A 21,296-nucleotide genomic window follows, 5' to 3' on the forward strand; every position below is an offset into this window, starting at 1 on the left:
CTTTATTGCCCCACACAAGTGAACTCTATCTTTGGCAACTCTTTCTCCAACCTATAGTTCTTATGTTTTGATCTCAAAAAATCTAAAACCTGAAAATACCCAGTCCTCTCTATACCGCTTAATGCAAAGACTCAACTACCAATTTGGTAAATGCTATCCCCCATAAAAACTTTGAAACAACTTTATCCTGTTGTAAATGCACTGACACAGAAAGACACTTATTTTTTTACTTGCAATATTGCCTAAGACTTACAGTACCCACCACCACCAATATTAAATGAGTTCCTTATGTAAGATTTCATCAATGAAGTCTGTACAATAAATCTGTGCTGTTTTTATGTCTGTACCTTTGAGAGTTCACCTGTTTCTTATTTACAAAGGACTAGATGCAATTCCCTGTATCCACTTAGAATTCACTTGGCATTGTGCTACTGGAACAAAAACCAGAACTGTTAACATTTTCTGGCAATGACTCATATTTATACCATTGACTTCCATTTCAGAAACCACTAGAAAGGGTTTAGCCAATGTTAAGTGTCATTTATTTTTTTTAGTCACTTGTTATACACAGCAGTAAACAAAGTCAATTAAACTAACAATACTGTATCTAATGACATTACTCATTTAAAAGACTATAGCTATGTTCTCATGGGTTTACGATTATGTAGATGTAAGTTAGAGCATCTGAAATAGTCTTCGTCTTAACTTTGACGAATACTGAAAATTAGGGCATTGAAAAAATGCCTGGAAAATCTTCCCGAGAGGAAAAATTTCTATTTTGACAGAAATGGCTTCATCTTGACATATTTATAATACAAAACAAAGCTAAAATAGAAATATTTGTAGGAACTGTCATAGCAACCTGTTTTGATTTAATTTGCCAAAATTCTGTTACGGAAATTACTCGGTTTTTACAAAGTATTTTATGTAGTTTGCATGAAGAAATGTAATGGATCCTAGTACCATGTTAGAGAAATTTCCAAATTAGGATAATGGTAGTTTTTCCCCTTCCCCCACATATTATTGCAAGTCCTATGATCATTATAGTTTGCTAGATGTTCCTTCAATATTTCTGAGCAGGTTCATTAATTTAATGAAAAAGCATTCTCTGTTTTCGTTCCTTTTTTTTTTTTTTTTTTTTTTTAAGGGATGGTTCATTCAGCTATCATTCAAATATGAAGAATGCTTTGAGAATGTAAATATTCCTGCAGTGCCATTCCCATTTGAGGTGTGCTTTATGTAAGGCATGTGAGGCTTTACGTAACTCTTGACCCGATCGATCAAGAGGTGCAACCATTTTCAGAAGCACTAAGCTGCACAATTCAATTTGAATGTGCATAGCATTTTTGATATTGAAATCAAGATTTTTATTTAAATGTGGCATGCTCTTTTTACATGGAGCATTCTTCTCACACTTCTCTCACAATTAACAGGTCCACGTGGATTTTTGGAATGTCATTTCATTTCTGTTTGAAACTCCATCCATCTCCAAACTGGAAGTGAATGAGCCTGCTGCTAGGTAACTGCCTGCCTTCATATTATTTGCACTGGTCATGACAAACAGACAAACACAAAAAGGAATTCTTTATATCACTCTTTGACTGTCAATGAAGAGTGAGGACAGGGTGAAGGGGTATGAAATACTCCAGGCTTATTGCTCATGATTTATTAATTTGTTCGTAATCAAAACCCCAGAATTTTATGTTGCTGCATTGCTAATGTAGATGATAAAAGATTTCTTAGTTGAAGTACATGATCTTTAGCAGAAAAAAAGGTTTGACCTTTCTGAAAAAGATAATTAACAAGAAAGACTGTAAATTAGGTCAAAAGGTCCATTAAGATGCAAGAAAATTTCAGCTTACAACAGACTGGTCACCACCAGTAGTAGTTGTTGTCATCAGCTTTCTCTTACTTAATTGTGTTCTTGATTTTTCTCCTCTTTTTTACTTACAGCTGCTGCTCCTTTAGAAAAATCAACCTTCTGTCATTTTCATGATTCATCAACACCTGAACGAAAAGACCAGAATCATCCATAGCCTTCATTTGTGGAACAGACTACTAACAACTTCATTAACTTTCTTCAGGCCATGTTTTAGTTAAAAGTCTTTTGTGCATTTTTACAGATGTTAATGGAAAGATGCATCATCTTGGGCTTCTGTCAACAGAAAAAAAAAAAAATTAGAAATTTTACATACTTCAAGATGTGGGAGATAATTTCTGTAAACATTATTGTGTCTACAAAAAATCTTCATTCTATCTCACCAGTGCTTTGTGCCCACAAGATAGAAAATATATTTCAGTGATTGCATTCCTTTTGACAAAAAATGTTTAGCAAGTAATATATCACAAGTATCTGTTTTGTCCCTTAATTAAGTACAGAGAATCTTTAATGTAGTGCAAACTAGAAATGATAAACAAAAAGAAAGGTTACTAAAAGAAAAACAAGTTTATTTACCTCGTAGACCAAAAGTTCTACAGTTTAGATTACTTCTACTTCTACATTTCCACAATGCTATGTCAGATGTGGATATACCCTGTCACGTTTTGTCTATTAAAAGTCTCATAACGACAACAGGAATTTGCATAATAAGGCCTGAGAAAGGATCAAAATGTAGCCCAATATTAATAAGTGACATTGCAGAAAAGTACTATGATTCAGTGGAGGAATCCAGCAATTTTCACATGGATGAGCAAGTACCAGCCAGCTTTCCATCCCACCTCACATGTATAGAAGGCACAAGAGGATGTAATAATTGAAAAAGCAGAAGGTTGAGGACAGTAATTTCCCTGAAGTGAAGAAAATCCATTGGCTGTTTTCTTCAACAGAGGAATAGCTAATGAACTGCATTTGGAGCCATGGCAGCACAGAAAACCCTTCTGCTCATCAGACTGAAAATTTTGGAGAGTCATTCTTACTCTGTGACGGTTACTAGGATCCAGATATTAATCCTTGTCCCTAAGCCTTTCTTTGGTTAGGAAGATAAAGCAATTCTAGGGACAGAGCAGTTCCAGAAGAAAACTTCAACTAGTTCTGCAAAGGCATGAGCCAAAAATACATACTGCAGATTTTAACCCGTGCACCTTCTGCCTAGTTCCTCTACCACCTCCTGTCCCTTCTCTCACATACTCAACCCAGCTCCCTCCTTTGGTCTCTCTCTTGTCTTGTTCTCCCCCCTAGAAAAGACTACCTGAGCACATGCTCTGTGTACATCTGAACTACGCCATCTTACAGATTGCAACAGAATTGTTTACCTCTGAGAAGTTTCACTAATTGAGATCCCCAGCAAGAAAAAAACCTATATTCTGGCATTGAGTAGGATTCACAGTCATGGACAGATTTCCTGTTGTTTTGATGCACTGTGCAAACATAAGAAAACAGAGCTTGTTTTCCAAGGAGCTAACAACATCAGCAGCACAAGACATGAAGTGTTTACAAACAACAGATGGGAAACAGCTAGAAGGTGGTGGTCAACATGAAAAGCAGCGCTCTCCGCTGAAGAGCTGCTTATCTCATCAAGGTTTTTGTAGGAGAAAAGAGCTTTAAGGAAAGATGTAAAAAAGAATTTTTATGATATAATTAAGAACACTTAGATGGAGGGAAACCGAGGCAGCTTTAAAGAAGTCAAGTCAGTTATTCGAGAAGGCTTGAGAAAGAGCTGAGAAGGTACATTTTCCTGAGTCTCAACCTTTTCCCTAGCTGCTGCCCCTATCCAGATAGAACATGATTCATTTTATAAGTGTCAGAGAGACATTTTATGGCATTGGAATTGAATATTCCAAAATTTATAGCACATTCTCTGAATATATGCAAGACTTCTAAACCCTTCTTTCTCCTCCCCCCCTTCAAAATATGAAGGCGCAATAAATCTATGACCCATTGCCCTTCTTGCAATTAAAGGATTAGTGATGATGTCCACAAATACACACCCCTGTCCCGCTAATAGGTGGCATCAATGGAAGTTCAAATAAAATTTTAACAAAATTTAAAATCTATTCCTGTGGTTTTGAGAAGCAACCATTTAAGGAAAAGGCCTTATAGTAGTCAGCTATGGTGGTCATTAGTCAACGTTAGTCTGACAACAGCAAAGAGCTTTTTTGTGTTTCTTTTGAATTTTTAGTGTCAGCTTTTTGAAAGAAGTAAAGGTAGTTGCCCCATCCTCTCCAGCATAAAAAAAATGGATAGATATACCCCCTGTGTTGTTTTTTTTTCAAAACAAACTGCATCTGCTACTTGCCTTCGAGTTACTTCAGAGGTAACAAGTCAGGGTAAGTCCCTGGATGCTCTGACTGGCAGATTCTTTTGAGCCAGAGAAAGCAGTGAAAAGGGGTGGCAGAGGGCATGGCAGGCAGCAGACTCTTAGTGTCAGAACCTACCTTGCATATGACTCTTTATACAATATCCAATTTAAATGACCTGCAGGGTGTGAAGGCTTTACTGTTGCTCACTGTGCTGCTCACGCTAATATCTAGCACAGAAGTGTCTCCCTGCAGAGGAGAAGCAATAAATATTTGCAAGCTAGTGCTCAAGCAAATGTGCCAAAAATGACATACCTAAACCAAAACACAGGTCTGTAAAATACATACCCAAAAAGTACCCAAATGTGCTCAGGGACGGTGAATGATTTATTCAATCCCTCTATTGTGCACTTGGACAATCAAGTCTGAAAGGTAATGTCTTATTAATACAAGGCACTGAAGTATCTTTCAGAGCTGCTAATAATCTTCCTTCAGCATAGGCAGGCAACTATCTACTTTAAAAAAAACAACCTATTAGTTGGTTTGTCTTTAAAAATAACTGAGCCTAAAAGAAGCTTAAAGCATTGTAAGTTCCACTTGCAGCTTTCAAAGTCTGCTGGAGTTGCCTAAGAGATACAGATCCTCCTCAATTTCTCTCACTTAGATGTTAGTTAACTGATTCTTTCCATGAAAAACCCTGCTACTCTTAGCTTTTCTGTTCTCAGAAATTCTCCTTTTCAATAAAGCACAAATGTCTAAATAGGAACAGACGTTCAGAATTAGATGGTGAAAGAAACGAAGTCCATCTAGGCACAAAGAGGTATTGAGATAATAACAGAGGAAATAATTCAAAAAAGTTCCTGTTCTTGAAGGAACCAATAAAGAACATTTTTAGCAATAATCTCTCTTCATGTCTAAGACAGTTCTACAAGAGAAAAGATGAGCAAAAGGCGTGGAGAGTTTTTTTTGTGTATGCAGACACAAGGCTGAGAATTTATGCTGGGGTAAGGGGGTAATTCCTTCTGTGGTATTTTTGAGCGAGCTAGATGTAAAGATAAAAACAAACTTTGTAATACTTCAGCAAGTGGACTAACTTATTCTAAGACTGAAAACATGTCAAATATTGGGTCTTACTGAAAAAGTTGATATTGTACAGTATTTGGATGCTAGGAAAATAGAAGAAAAAAGAGAAAAAGAGCTAAAAGACATGACAGATATACTACAGCAAAAGCTAAATGCCTAGTAGTTAAAACAAAGGTGGGGAAAAGAAAAAGATAAATGGATTGCTACATTCAAAAAAAGATAGAAAGGTAGAATTAGCATTAAGATATAATATTGTGATTATATTTATAAATATGCTCAGATTAAGTTTAGATCTACCCTCAGTGCAAATTCTTTTTGTATGCTGGAGAATATAAAAATTCTAGATTATTATCCCCACTATCCAAAAATAACTGTCAGAGAACACACGCAGCATGTAATTTTATGGAGAAAACCTGTATTTGCTGGATATCATGTCACAGCTATTGTAATAATAGGTAACAGACTATGGCTTGATTGCTACAGATTTAAATGGTATGCTGGAGAAAATTATTTCCAGTACATTACATCATGTCAAGGTACCTGCTATCTAATGTTGTAATTAAAAAAAAAAAAAAAAAGAAAAATATCCGATAGGTAATTTAGAAAGTCAAGTTCAGATCTGTCCAGACATCAGTAAACATTTGAGCATTTGAAAATTGGGACTGGTATGTGCTGAAATTTGCTATGTGATACCCTTGGAACCAACAATCTGCCTATATAACCACAAATGGCAACATATAGTTCCTTTAGCAGAGAAACTTAAAACCCCCTTGATTTCCTTCACTTTTTACCCCAGGGATCCCGCAGCTCTGAGCTCTCCAAAGGCAGCAAAGCATACTGCACTTACAGAACCTAAATGCTCTTTCTGCCACACAGTCTCAACGTAAATACTGCAAACTGTCTACAGAGCTCGTACAACATGGTTTCTCCTGCCCATCCACCTTCTGGCTGATCACACCGCCACTGCAGCTCTGGGTCCCGCATTAATGTCTTTGACAATGATCCCACTCATTTCCTGATGGCCTTATATAGATCAGGACTACTACACCTACGTGAGGTGACCGGGCACAATCAGAAGGTTTGTCTGGCACATGGTGGGCTGAGGGATGCTGCTTCAAGAACCCCAACTCTTCCAGGACCTTCTGCCCATGTGTATTTATGTGTCTCCGAGTGCTCCTTCTCTCTCAAATTCTGCACATCCCTTTTACACTTCAAACAGCTGCTCTCAGTAAAAGCTGAAGCGAATGCAACTTGTATCTGACTAGTTACTCCTTTGAGTAACTATGTATTGCAGAACTCAACGTGCAAGCAAACGAAAGGTAAAGATTAAAGGGCCAACAGGGACCAGGCTCACTGTTAAATGTGCAGCATACGCTCTTTGTATTTTTCTGTAGTTCTTATTCTAATCATTCTTATTTTCCGTGTACATACTTAGTATTTGGGTTCTATATTGTGACAGACAGTTCCACAGTTGGCACAGAACTAAAAAGCAACGTGTATTTACAAAGAGCATCCATACACGTTGCAGTTAAGAGGAACAGTCCTTTTGTCTGTTTTGCTAATCAAAGTGCCCAATATTCCTGATGCTTTGACGATGTCTCTTTTCTATATGTAGCTGAATGTTGGCAGTGGGAGATCCCATGGCAGTCACAAGTGTTTGTTAGGAGCTGTCAGTTGGCCTCCCTTGGCTGGTTAAGAGCTACATACATCTACAGAGCAGCTCATCTCAGTTTGTAGTAAACAGCGGTAACAAATTCAAGTTTTTGTTGTTTGGTTTTTTTTTTTTTTTTGAGACAGTTAGTGGTAAAAAATAAGGGTGGTTTCAAAAATCAGTTAACCTAAAGGAAAGAAAGGAATGTCTAAACAGTGGACAGTCTGACATGTCTGAAATGTCTAAACAGTGGACAGAGACCACTTTCAGGACCATGAAAAAAATAAATTGATCCAGCTCTTCCAGATTTTCAGATCTGTTTATTGCATTCTGGCAGACCTCTTAGCAACAGTCCAGCAATCCATGTCTTTTGTCTTAGATAAAGCAATCTGGACTAGGTAACTAATCTGATTTGTTTCTTAAATTGACACATTTTAAACAGAAACATGCACAGATAGTTGAATGAGTCCTTTGGTTCAAATTTACATGAGATGTATTTGCAGCTCAGGTACTGCTGAAGGCAAGAAGTTATATCATTTTTCATAATCATGCTGATTTACTATTTGTGGTTTTTATATTTACACTATAGCTCATGCTCATTTCAGTCAAATGCCTGGAGAAACATTTAGCTGACATACAATTAGTGATGTAATGCACTATGATAAAGGAGTAGGTAATTTACTATGTTCTATTTAGAAACCTTGCTTGTTTCCATTAACATTTACAATAGACCTAGTCAGTTACAAGAAAGTAAGGTACTGCCCCCACCTAGGAGAACCAGCAATCCAAAAGATACTGACTAGAGAAATGAAGGCAAGAAACTGAAGGTCTGTAGGTAAAGGTTTCCTAACATCACATGGCTCCATTCAATAGGATGGAAAGACAATACCAGTACCTAGAAAATGTAACCTAAAAGCCTATTAGACACAAACTAAATGCCTACTTTGCCTTACAGAAACAATTTACACATCATCATAAAGGGCTGGCCAGTCTAGCATGATCTCTGTTTACACACGCAGAATAGGTCATGTTTCTGTCCTAAATGATACTCTGAGGTTAACATAATTCAAAGTGTACTAGTGACTGTGACTAACATCTGTTATACGGCTGTACCAAGTATATGCCGTGATGAATCTGATCACATTTAAATTCATATTTGAATGAGTTCTTGTCTAAGAAAGTGTTTTCCCTGCTTCAAACGCTCCCCTGGACTCTGTTGTTGTGCCTTGATAAAGGGAATTAAGGTTCCAGTTCAGCTTCCTTCCTTATTTATTCATTGTAAAAATGAATGTAGAACCTGACAATATTTTTCTCAGGCTGTGGAAGAGAGAAGAAAACGACTGGCAACTACTGCCTCTACTTGAGGCCTGACGGATACTTGTACTACTAACAGCCTGAGGCAAAGAAAGTGTTTTGGCAAGTCCCCTCCAAGCCTAAAACAGGCAAGAAAAGGTAAAAGTGTGGAAGGACTCATCCCCCTCTGCTCCCTGTTGCCTGTGAGTTTACGCAGAAGCTGGCAAAGCAGATGGACGCCACAAGAAGTGCAAAGGATCCGTGGAACAACAGCACGTAAGTGGGATTCACACTGCCTCAAAACGGCAAAGTTCCTTCAATGACACCTACTCCACAGGGATCCTCCTCCGTCACCGGGGTTTACAGGACTTCAGGCTCGGTGATTCTGGAGCAGGACGATGGCAGCATGTTCCATCCAAAAGAAACAGCAGAAGAAGGTGCTGCAGCGTGGCGAAAAAAACTTAAGCTTGGTAAGATTGGCAATACAAGTGAAGTAACAGGAAAAAGAAAAGTGTAAGGCTTTGCAGAGAGGGACAAAACCTGACATTTGGTGCAGAGAATGTAGGGTTGTAACAACACCCAAGTAACAAGAAAGCCGTAAGCAAAGTTTTCGCAGTTTAAGAGAACGTGGGAGCCGAAGTCCTTGCAAGCGGTCCTAATGGCACACTCAGAGAGCGATTATCTTCCCCCTGCCTAGTATCTGGAGCCGCGCAAAAGCTCATTACGCGACTAAATCCACCTCAACACCCTCCCAGCTCTTTGTTCGCCGGCCCCTCCTGTCACAGCTTCCAGCGCTGTCCTTCGGCCACCGGGGCTGCGCCCCGCGACCCCCCCGCTGCCGGGCACCGCCGTTCCGCAGCTGCCCTCGAGCCTCCTCTGCGGTACCACCCGCACAAGATGGACCCGCCGCAGCCACCGGCCCGCGCCTCGCCCCGCCGGGACGCGCCATCCCCTCCCGGTGCCACTCCACCGAGCAGCGGCCAGCGCAGCCCCGTTCCCCCCCTCACCCCTCCTCCGCCCCGCCGGCCCCACAGCGCCGGGGGTGCCCTCACCTCAGCTCTCCACCTGCCGCCGCTGCCCCCCGCTACCCCGGGCCTCCCTCCGAGCCCTCTCCCGCCCCACCCGGCAGCCGCCGCCCTCTCCCTCCCCTCACACCCCCAGCCTCACGCCGCCGCCTCCTCCTCCTCCTCCGCCGCGCCGCCCCCTCCTCCCTCCCCCGCTTGGTAACGCCGTTTCCATACTCACAGCACCCGCGCGCTGAGGCGGTCGCCGCCGGCCTGCGGGGACTCGCTTCGCCGGGACCGGCAGCGGCGGCCAGGCCTCCCCCCGCCCCGCCGCCCCCTCGGCGGGCAGCTCCGGCGGCGGCGGCGGCGCAGGCGCGCTGCCTCCTCCCCTAGTGGCTGCCGCGGGGAGGCTGGCGGCCGCGGCGGCAGCTCCCGGGTCCCCTCAGAGCCGAGCGAGCGCGGCTCGGGCCGGCGGCGGGAGGCGGGCGGTGAGGGCGGGAGGCGGGGGCCGGGCGCTGTGTGAGGGAGCCGCGCCGCGCACCCAGCCCTCAGTCACCGTCGCTGCTGGGGAGGAGGAGGAGGAGGAGGAGGAGGAGGCGGCGGCGGCGGCGGCGGCGGCGAGAGATTCTCCCACCCCCACCCACCGAGCTGAGGTGAGGCCAGGGCAAAGCATCCTCCTTTCTTCCCCTCATCCCTTCCTCCCTTTCATCCTTCCCCCCCCTCCCGGAGCTCCTTCCTTTCATCCTTCTTTCCTTATCCTCCTTCCCCCCTTATCTCGCCTTCCCCTCATCCTTCCTTGCGCTTCCTGGTCCTCCTTTCCTTTCTTCTCTCCTTAGCCACCTTTCTCCACTCCTCCCCATCCCCCAGACTCCTTCTCCCCGTGCCCACATTTCGCACCCAACAGAAATAATAATCATGCCTTCTTTTTTTTTTTTTTTTTTTCTCCCCCCTTTTTCCTTTTTTAAAATGAAATTTTAATTCTCTCCTAGTGAACGAGGCAGAGAGAAGGAAACACATTCGGTCACAGACAGATAATCCCCCCTCCTTTAAAGAATGGATTTGAATTAATGGTCATTTTGTGGTGTGTGTATTATGGGAAGAGGGGGATTATATTTAAGGAAGGAAAGAAAGGGTCAAAGGTGTGTTGTTTCACTTATTCATCTATTTACCTAACATCACTTCGAGGTGAAACCTAGCTACGAATTATTTTGAGTGTCTCTTTTTTTTTTTTTTTTTAATTATTCTCCTTTCTTCAGGCATCAGAGGTTTCTTCCTCCCTTTTATCCATCCCCTGTGTGTCTCTATAATTTACAGTCGCTGCTGCTGCTCTGATTGTCTGAGGCGGGAGCCGGCGGGGAAGGGGCACGGGGAGCGGTGCTGTGCGGTGGGGAGGGGGCAGCGGGTGCCGGCAGAAAGCAGCTTCCTCCATCCCTTCCCTTGAGGCCTCTTCCAAGATCTAAGACCTTTCGAACCACCCGCTTCGTATCCCACCCAGAATCCAGCCTGAGAGGTGCCAGCTCCCCTCAAAGGATTTGCTCCGGTGGCAAAGAGTGAAAGTTTAAAACGCGGCTTTGTCTTAACGTGGAGCGCGCTGGGGATGGCGAAAAGCTGCGTGGATGTTGGCTGCGAGGCGACGGCCAAAGTGTCTTCGTTGCGTGGCTTCTGGAGTGGAAGAAGTTTTCTTAGACGTGGTGGTGGTGGTGGGGAGCAGCGTTGCTGCTGCGAGACTTCCCTGGGTGCCTTTGCCTGTTTGGGAGAGTTGGTGTCGTGGGTGCGTGTGCTCAGGGGAGTGTCAGTACACCCAGGCTTTGGGAAAGTAACTTCTGCGTATTTACACTGGGGTGTAGCGGGAGCAGTAGGTAGCACGCACCTGCTTCGCTGTAGATTGGAGGGGTGAACGCACTCCCTCGTGTCTCGCCGGTTGTGTGCGATGCCTGGTTTCTTTTTAAGGTGATGCTCCGTTTCACGATCAGTTGGTGGTTGTATTTCTCTCTTCATCAGTTGCGTAGTGGCAGAACGTTTATTTGATTGTTATCACGCTTCAGACAATTTCAGCCTTTTTAAGCTTCTGTTTGCTGAATTAGAAGTTTGTTTATACCTCATCAGGATAGATCTGTTTCAAAACCCCTGTTATTTTAGAAATCTGTAGACACTGCAGCAGCTGATACTATAGCAAAACTCTATCAGCCTGAATATTATTAAAACACACATGTTATACATTATCTTGGCATGTATTCCCTGAGAAATGTTGATTCTGTTAACTTATCAAGATTACAGCGAATGCTGTGTGTCTTGGAGTACAAGGTAGATCAGTAGCATAAATAGGGGTGGTCTTAAATGATGTTGCTGATGAGAACAACGGATCTTACTGGCTTTGTGGCTATTACAATGCTGCTGGTTTTCCTTTTTACCTATAGTGTCTATGCTTGATAGTATGTATTGCATCAGGCTTTTTATATTCCAGGTCAAACAGAATTCTTAATAGAGGAGAAAAAGTAACGACCTGAAGGATGAACTTTTGCACTCAATTGTGTAAATCCTTGTTTACAGAAATACCACCTCAGCTGTGTGCAAGATAGCTGTAATTCCATTAATGGGCTCTGTTGACGACAAAAGCCTCAACAGGAAAGCTCCAGTGTCACTTGAGCCCTTACATGGAAATGCAACCCTAATTTATGCAGATTTCTGAAAGCTCTTTTAATATTAATGTGGTGCATGTATGGTACTGCTGAAATGCCTTTGAACCACTGAAAACCAAGAGTATCCATAGACTGAGACTTGAAAGCCAATGAAGGCAATTAGATCTTCTGCTCCGACCCCTTGACTATTATAGTCAGTTGGATTTTATCCAGTTACTTTTGAGTGCAGTAACTTGCATTTGGCCAAAACATATTTTCCAGAAAAATTGGAATTTTGATTGGAAGACAGTAAGAGGTGGAGAATCTGCTGTTTATTAAGTTATTTGGCTTCAGCTTCCAGTCACTGGTTACTGATGTGTCTTTCTCCACTACACTAAAGAACTCAAAGTATTTTCTTACCATGGAGGTATTCATCTGCTGTAACCTAGTATTCCCTCTCTTTTCTATTTGAGAAAAACAAGTGAACTAAAACTCGTTAAAATTGTCACTGCGTGCTTTTTCCTCACAACTCTGTTTCTGTGGCTTTTTTTCCAAATCCACTTTTTCAGCATTTTTGTGAAAACGTGAGCTGGATACAGTATTCCAATGCCTTGTCTCAGGAGTGAGTTTAAATATTACCTCTCTAGTGTTACTCTTCTGTTTATACATGGCATTTACATATTAAACCTTCATCTGCAGCAATGCATTTTGATCTCCTTTTCACTGGGTACGCTCACTGTGGCAAACCCTTTGCAGGACTGTTTCTTTCCACAAGAGTTCATCGTTCTGTAGACCAGCATGTGTTTCTTGATTGTGGCTTTATAACTTTGTACGTGGCTTTTTTTTAAGAATGCTTTCTTTCTAGTGTAGGTTGAATATACCAAACACTCCTGATGGCTTTTCGTAACTGATTTATCTCAGTTACGTAGCGTTCTGTCAATTCATAACTTGTGCAAATTTTGTCACGATTGATTGTGTAGACTTAAAAATAATTGAAAAGGTGTTTTGTGATAGTGGCTCCACCTTTGGGGAACTTCATGTTAATCTGCGTTATGTTGTGATGCGTTCTTCTCGAAAGCTGTTTTCTTCTTTTTGAGATGTCACTTAATCAGTTCTTCACCTGTTTAATTAGGGCTATTTTGTTGTCAGGCTGTCATAGGGTATTACACCAAGTGCCATAGAAGTTTATACATGTATATGGATGTTTTTACCAATTGGAAGTAGCAGTTGTATCAAAGAATAAAACCAGATTCATTTAAGATCAATTTTCATTAATTTTACTTCCCATTATTTGTTATATAGCTCTGATGTATCAGTTGAATCTCATATAATTTTTCTTAAATTATTGTTTTGCTCAGGACTGCCATCATTCTAACCTTCCTATAAAATACTGTCTTACTAGTTCTTTTAGAGTACGGTTGTAACATTAATGTTCATTCAGATTTCTGAAATTTCCCCCGTATTTTCAGAATTGCTTAAAAATTCATGTCAGTGGGATAGATATCTCCTTGGACACTTCTGTGACAATCCTCTTCTATGGTCCTGCTGACCAAAAATGGTGATTGCAAGCAATATTGTTTTAACGTTGTACTTGTAATGGACTGAAGAAGTAATTAATCATTCTTGTGAGGTACCAGCAAATTATCCCACTTCTTTACAAATGCAGAATTACTTATTGAATGTATCTGCCTTTTTGCACTATTAGTGTAGATCAGAGTCCCTGTTTAGTAGCACACCTGTGTGAGGACTAAGGTTTCTGTCATTCTTACAAATCCTGCCCCCCCCCGCCCATTTTCTTTTTTTTTCCTGTTGCCAAGAAATGTCTTCATCCTCACCTATCAGTTTTTTACACTCACTGTTTCAAAAAGTGTGGAATTTGTTATCCCTTAATACTTTTCTTCTTGTTATGTATGGCTTCTTACTTCTAATAGCAGTATTTATTGAAATCTGTTTTGTTCCAAATTGTAGTAGTTATGACAATGCCTTCTAGGTATTACATGCTGTCTGAACATGCAAGTACGAGATTTTTTTTTTTCTGTGTACAATGACACAGCCATACTGTTTTTCAGAGCAGAGTAGGATTTTGCTTTTAATATAGCATGTTTCACAGCTTGGCTAAAGAAGGCTTAAACTCTTTATTTTCTCCATACTTTGTTCACAGGCAGTACAAAGCATAAGACATGCTTTGATTTTAGATATAGTACCAAATGGTGTTGGAAATCTGAAGGGCAAGTATACAGAAATGAATAATATGATATGTAGCTGGAAATATGAAGGGTGGGCATGCAGAAATAAAGAATAACAACATTATCCTAATAGTAATTACAGTAACATACTTAGGTCATAATTTGACTGGAGTTTTTGTGGCTCAGGTGTGTAAAAATTGTTCCCCTAAAGGTGCTTTGAGGTAAGATGCCAGAAGAAGATACAAAAGGAACAGAATTGGATGGGAAGTTGAAAGTGACAAAAAGAAAGCTAAGAGCTGCTTCTTGACTAAAATAAACTTGTTTATTTTGTATAAACGTAGTGTTTGTTGGGATAAACTTTCCTGAGGCATTAGATAAACAATGAAGTGTGTCAGTTGACCAGCGAGAACTTTCCCAAGGCAGGGCTTCCAACACAGCAGGCTTCTGCAGGAAGCAGAGGTCACTGAGACTTGTTCTTCTGTGGAGCTCCATTATTGATGGGTGAGGTCCTCCATCTGTATCAACACCACCATGAACCTGACTGTGATCAGACTGCTTCTAAGTCTGGCATGCCTTGAACGCTCTTGGAAAATAATTGTATTAATGTTTTTATGTAAAAGACACAAAAGTGTTTAAGACTTCTGTAACAAGTAAGTTGAAGACATGACAACAAAGAACAGAAACCGGGTTTTGGCCCATTAAAAGAAGTGGCTAATAACTAAGTTATTCTTGTATTCCAGCTTCTCACTGTCTTATGGGAATTCATAATACATCTAAATATATGTCAAAGAGTGATAACACTATTGTATTGAGTCTTCAGTTGGGCAGGCTCAGCGCTCTGTGGATGTAAATGAATCTTGTCTTGGGTTTCCAGATAAAAGCTCTACATCTCCGTATTCTAAATGGTTTCCTCAACAACATAGATGAGTCATTGAGAGAGTGCTAAGATATCAGGTTCCAAACAATGCTTGTGTACAAGGAGTCATGCTTGCAAGTTTTCAAACAGTAAGAGAGGCTGAAGTCATATTTACATAAAAAAACCATCAGCTGCTCTAGGAAATGAACTTGTTGTGGACATCACTTACCAGTATAATTGGTTGAAAATCAGGATTTTCATGTTATGGAGAATCCTTGCCTTTGGGAATAGTGTTTTATTTTGGGTTGTGCAAAGTGGTTGTTTAAAGCTTCACATTTCCAGAAAAATGAAAAGTATTTCCCCATGTAGGAGCATCACCACCCCCCCCCCACCCCCCCCCCCCAATATACCTATTTTGTTTCAGATTTCATATCCTGTCATCAGACAAAGCATTTTGACTTTATGGGGAGCAGGAGGAAAACTTTACAATAGTTTTTCATTGGATGTCTTGACAAAGCACCCCTTTCTTTGAAGCACTTTTACTCTGCTGAATCAGCATTTTTGACAGCAACTTGTTGGGTTTTTTTTTTCTTCTTTGGAATATTTTTTGGCTAGCTACACTTTTCAGTCACATCACCCCTTGCATTAGTATTCTAGTATTGAGAACAGTAGAGAAACATTTTCAACATTGCTGCAGAGACTGCCCAAATTTTCAAGCTTCTTAAGTAATGAGAATTATTCAGTTAAGTGAAGCTGAATTCTGTAACAGTAAGAACATCTCACAGAGTTTTAATTTGAGAGGTAAGAAAAACAGTAGATTTTTGAGTTACACAAAAGAATCCTTGTATTTAGAGTACTTTAAAGCTATTTTTATAGATATTCCAATCTGTTGTTATCACTGGTGTTATAATAATTATGTGACATTTCTCTCTCCTGTGTATTTGTCCTTTTCTTTGAAGCGATGTATTTTAAAAACAAGTATATATGTTACATTATGCTTAAAGTAGACAGGAGTATTAGAACAGAAAACAATCTGAATATAAGTGGAATTCTGAATACACTTTTGTAAGCAGCAAGTAGAAGTGGTTTTGGTCAGGCTAGGCTCCCAGTTGCCCAGGTGACTTCTGCAAATGGGACTTAAGCTTTTAAGTTACTTAAGGCATCTTGTAAATGGATTAATCAGTTTGTCCTTTTCTACAACTAATCAACTTTAATTTTTTGATTATTTACTAACAAAAGCCACCCTTCTGTGTTCCATTGAATCTGTCTTTATGGAAATTCTCCATTAAAGCCCATTCAGCACAACCAGGGCAGCTAAATCTCTCGGTTCTCTGTTTTACTTATAAGAAATGGATCGATGGGAAATATTTTATTCCTTACATTTTGAATACAGAAACTGTGTCCATCCTGTGCAGAGCTGTGAAAACTGCTTTTATCAGTTCTCGAAATCTTTTCAAACATCAGAAGAAACTCTGAAAGGCCTCTTCCTAAAGATTTAACTTTCAAGTTAGATTATGGAGTAAAATACTACTATACAAAATTTTAGTAAACATTGGTTTCATTTCTATTGCAGTATCATGATGTTAGTAGCAATAGTTGTGTCCTTTCCAAAGGAACCATGTTAACAAACATGAAAAAAACCTTTTGAGAAGTTGTGTAAAAATATTTGCAGTTTTAATTTGCAAATAATCTGAGGCAGATATATTTATCTGATGAGATTTTTTGCTCCTTCACTGCCTCTGGAAAAACATTTTGATTTTTTTCTCCTCGTCTAGTAAGATTTCCTCTTTAGTGTTCTGTAACTTTTGAGTCAATTTAGAGAATTTTGTAAATAAATAATGAATGTAAGTAAATAGAGAATAGAGGTGATGTCCTCTGTCATTTAATGTTATCATCCTTGGACATTTATTGAATGGTCTCTCTTTCTGATATAAAGTATGATCAGCTGTGATCAGTTACCCATGGTTAATTCTTCATGTGAGTTCATATTTGAACCATTACACATCTCCCACTGGATGCAATATTACATCTGTAAGCAAGATGGGGCTAATGCACGGAGGTGAAATTTGTTTATGGCCAGCGTTGTGTAATAGAACATCTGATTATTTTGTCAGATAAAGGAAGCATAATGCATATTTCCTGTTAAGATGACTAGATCTCATGCTCAAACTCCTGGAAGTAAAAGCTGCCGTTGCTTTAATATATGCCACCATATTTATTGAGAAACTTTGAATATAGAAACCAATTACTTGTTTTTTCTGCATCTCTGTAAAAATCCATATGATGAAAATGGTTATTTCAGTTTTTGCCAAAATAGAAAAGGATTGATTTATAACTTTTTTAAAATTGTGCCAGAATATTTCAGTAAAATAAATTGTATCAGATGTGCTTGATTTTGATAGAGAATTTATCAAAACTCTTCATAAATGGTTATCCAGTGGTTACAAATGTTGGCTGTTTAGATAATAAAAGACTGTTCAGCCTTTCAGGGAAGTATAAAATAGATAACAACTAAAATTTCAAGTGAGAAACATCCAGAGTAGGAAGAATGAACGTTTTAAGTATCTCTTTTCTGATTTTACAGATGATGATCAAAAAATACCTCTATCTTTTAGGGCCACCAGTGCTTTCACATAGCCAAGCTTGGCTTTAAACAATTGTAATTTATTTTTCCTGTTGTTGATTAAGATTAGACTGTAACTCATCAGCACGAGCAGTCCTGGTTGAAATAATTTAGCAGATTAAATCTGGAAGTAGGAGAATAGTTCTGCCATTTGTAAAATATAGGAAAGCTGGTTAATTCTTGCATTTAAAATCCACAGGTGAACTTTTAAAGTGAAGTTATAGAATTGCAAAGAAACAACTACCATTTGTTACCGAGGTGTTTTTTTGATTGGGGTCACAGTGAGAGAGATTCATGTATTTTTATTGCAGCATATGAACTCATTTCTAGTTCTTATACAAATAGTCTTGAGTGCTTACTATAATCAAGTCAGAAATGCAAATTCAGAATTACAGCTGCTTAGTCTAATTTTAAACTTATCTATTATCTCTGTAATCTACATTTCCAGTGCTTAGACACTACGCAGAAATACTTCTAAGGAAAACTAAATTGTCAGTAAGTCCATGAATGAAGGAGGATGAGGCTGTGTAGGGATAGAATAGGAATAAATAGATTCAAACTAATATTCTAGTCGGCTGGGAGCACTAGTCAGAGGCCTCAGCAGTATGCAAAGCTGTCACTTGTACTTGGGTGGGCTGCCGATGCTTTCCATAAAAATTCAAGCCTATTTCATTCAGCTGACAAAATGTTTTGGACTTTTGGACTTGCTAAATATTGTTTCTGGGTCACATCTGATATCTAGCAAGAACAGGAACATTTAAAAAAAAAAAAGAGAGAAAAACTGTTGCTGTCTTATTTTACTTGCATGTTTTAGGGAGAAATCAGTGCATGGCTAAGACAGCCAGCATACTGGATCCCTGGATGCTTTAATCTGCTCTTTCACAATCAAAAGTTTTTAGGTGACTTGCATCCTTGAATAAAGTTTTTTCTTTTATACTCAATTTCAAACCCTTGCTTTCAGGCCTGAGCCCAGGGAATATTGAGTCAGTGCAGGTCAAAGTAATGAAACTGTACAGGTGCTTTCTAGGCACTAAAGAGCAGTCGGGACATGAGTCCTGAGCAGGATTGTCTTCTACTCATGCTCTGTTTGAGTGAAAACCAGCATCAAACCTTATATAAATTTTATCATCCCCCTGCATGCTTTCTTTGTCTTCTAAATAACTTAAGTGTGTTTCCAGAGCATTTTCTACAGCGCTACAAATACTTTTTGTCTTTGCTTGTTCTAATTCTGTATTTACTACCAGCAGTATTTTTGTTTACAAATTCAGCCTAAGAACTAGAAAATATATGGGGTGTCTATGTTCAACATTTACCTTCAGTTGGCAGGGTAGGAAATAGCATTTTATTATTAATTTTATTATATTTAAAATGTTTAATTATAATTTCCTTCATGTGATCAGAGAAACTATCACCTTGCTTCTTGCAAAGTCTTGGAATGCCAGCTAGAGGTATTGTATGGTCCCAGGTGATCTCAAATGCTGCAGCATAACCTAATTTACATGACAGTAATGTGGAAGCATACATTTTGTGCACACATAGCCAAAAAGCCTTCAGAATTAATGTCTTGAAGCAGTTGAGAAAGCTGAGTGATTGTAGTAGCTATGGTGACTTTTTTTTTTTGTTTGCTTTTAAGTAGAAACATCACCGATTACTAGCCTTCATGTGAGCCTTAAGCCGGGTATCCGTTCAGCAAGCTACAAATTTGGTGGCAGCAAAAAAAAAAGCATAGATGTGTGGACAGATTCAACACATGAAAAGCAGTGTGGTTTGGATGCAAAAATAGCAGGCTTGCAAACAAAATTAGGTTGTGAGCTGTAATGATGACACAAATGCTTTTTTGAGGCTTTGCACTCCATGTTCTCCTTGTTTGCTACTAGTTTTAGAACTGTTTTGGCTTGACAGGCACTGAAGTTGTACCCTTTAGCTCAGATGCCGCAAGAGAGTGACTTTGGACTGACAGATCCTTCCAAACTTGGTTTCATCCTAAGGGTGGAGTCAGTTTAACTTTATTTTAATTGTTTTATGGCTTTTGAGTTCATGAGATTGATGCTAAGATACACTGACAACAAGAGTGTGTTCAGGTCTTCTGTCAGTTTAATGAGTTTATTTTTGCTGGGTGGTTGACAGTCAGCCAAAAGAAACAAAAATTTACATAGCCCAAGAACAGCTTCTTGGCCGGTTTTCCAGAATAAGATCAGTCAGGAAAAAGGGGAAACACTAGAGATGATTTTTTTTTTTTTAAAAAAAAATCAGTTTTCCATAATGAGGTAAAAGTTGGGATCCCTTATCTTTGCTCTCTCTGCACCACAAGAGTGTTGGAGATGGTGTGAGGTCCATTCTGTTGCCATGATATCCAGAGAAAAAGATTTCTTGTACCCTAAGGATGTTGCAGGACTTGTGATGGCTAAAGCCTGTCCTGATCAACCCTTGGGAGTTAATCCACAATAGTTGTTTCTTGAAACAGGCTGTGAGCGAGATGGACTCTAATGATTAGGACATGGGTGTATCAGAGCAATTAGTATTTGATTACACAAAAGGAACAGGTTCTAAGGGATGACTGGAAGCTACACTCCCCAAAGAAATAAGACATTGGTAGTTTAAAAGCTTCTTCAGGTATGCTTAAAATTAGTGGCCCAAATTGGGCAGTTTCAGCCTCAGTCTCCATGATTTTTAGTGATCTTGTCTGCTCAGCTTTTGACTATGTGGGTTTGGCTGTTTCTCTTTAACTACTCTTTTCTTTAAAAGGTTTGTTTGTTTGTTTGTTTGTTTGTTTGTTTTTTGTGTTTTTTTTTTTTTTTCCATTGAGATGAAACCAAGGTAATGTAAGCTAAGGAAGAATTTTGAAATCACTCTTTTAGAAATGTATTTTTAATGATTTCCAACTAGCTTTAATTAGAAATGACTAAAAAATGCTTAGAATTGAAGTAACTTCTTGTCCATTACAGCTAGGGTATAGGAGATACAGACAAAGCAGAGCTGCTGTGAGAAAGGTATTTTGCAGGAAGACTTTCATCAGCTTCAAGTACTTAGAGCTCCTTTAAATAAGAGGAAAGTATGTAAATAGAAAAAAACCCAAAAAACCAGTGTCTTGAGTGGATGAACTTCCTTTAAGCCTTAAAAAAACCCCCACAACCAGGAGCACCCATGTAGAATCTTAGCTCTGGTGTTCACATAATACTCCTTTTTGTAGTAAATTAAATGCCTCAAATCTGAAATACGTTTCTCTGATCTCAAGAAATGTGCAAAAGATGCGAAAGACTTCACAATTACCAAGTAGAAAGATTTATTTACTGGTGGCCTCTTCCAGCATTGCAGAAGGGTTTCTGGGTGTTTTAGCTAAGGGACTAGTTTGAGTATTCAGATTATGCAAGATTAAATCCTCGATCCTTTAAAAGTAATTGCAGAATTTCCATTAATGTTGCAAAGCTCTTACCCAACACTTCTGGAGCTGGTTCTGCCTTTGACCATGGACTGTGTCTGTATCTTCTAAGTGTAGCAGGAGCCAGTCCTGTGTGGTACTGCAACGATACATAATAACTTGCTTAAATCTATGGAAAATTTAAAAGCTTACCTGTGTTACCTTATAAAGCTGTTATGAGTTCTAATTGTATCTGTTACATACTGTAGAAGGCAAATGATTCATGCGAGCAGAATTTTTTTTAACATTTCAACAGTTTTAAAAGAAAGAAGTAATGATAACTGCCCAGTACATCAGCTCTTCTTTGCATCTGATTTCTCATCTGCTG

At 39.6% G+C, this 21,296-nt stretch overlaps 1 protein-coding gene and 1 long non-coding RNA gene across 3 annotated transcripts in view; one reads left to right on the top strand and one right to left on the bottom strand.

Annotated features, from left to right (window-relative positions):
• Window positions 1-525: 525 nt before the first annotated feature.
• LOC141922540 (uncharacterized) lies at window positions 526-9,672 on the bottom strand. The gene is made up of 3 exons (XR_012623008.1): window positions 9,509-9,672; window positions 8,594-8,703; window positions 526-2,155 (listed from the first exon to the last, which is right to left on the bottom strand). It is a non-coding gene; the product is annotated as an uncharacterized LOC141922540 (long non-coding RNA).
• A 107-nt stretch (window positions 9,673-9,779) lies between these two features.
• The window catches only part of CTNNA2 (catenin alpha 2), a 522,682-nt gene continuing 511,165 nt past the window's right edge, over window positions 9,780-21,296 (top strand). For both annotated transcript variants that reach the window (XM_074821833.1, XM_074821829.1), the window contains exon 1: window positions 9,780-9,920. The gene's annotated coding sequence lies outside the window, so the exon portion shown is untranslated. The remainder of the gene's footprint in view (window positions 9,921-21,296) is intronic.

The sequence above is a fragment of the Strix aluco genome, chromosome 4 (assembly GCF_031877795.1).
Source record: "Strix aluco isolate bStrAlu1 chromosome 4, bStrAlu1.hap1, whole genome shotgun sequence".
NCBI lineage: Eukaryota > Metazoa > Chordata > Aves > Strigiformes > Strigidae > Strix > Strix aluco.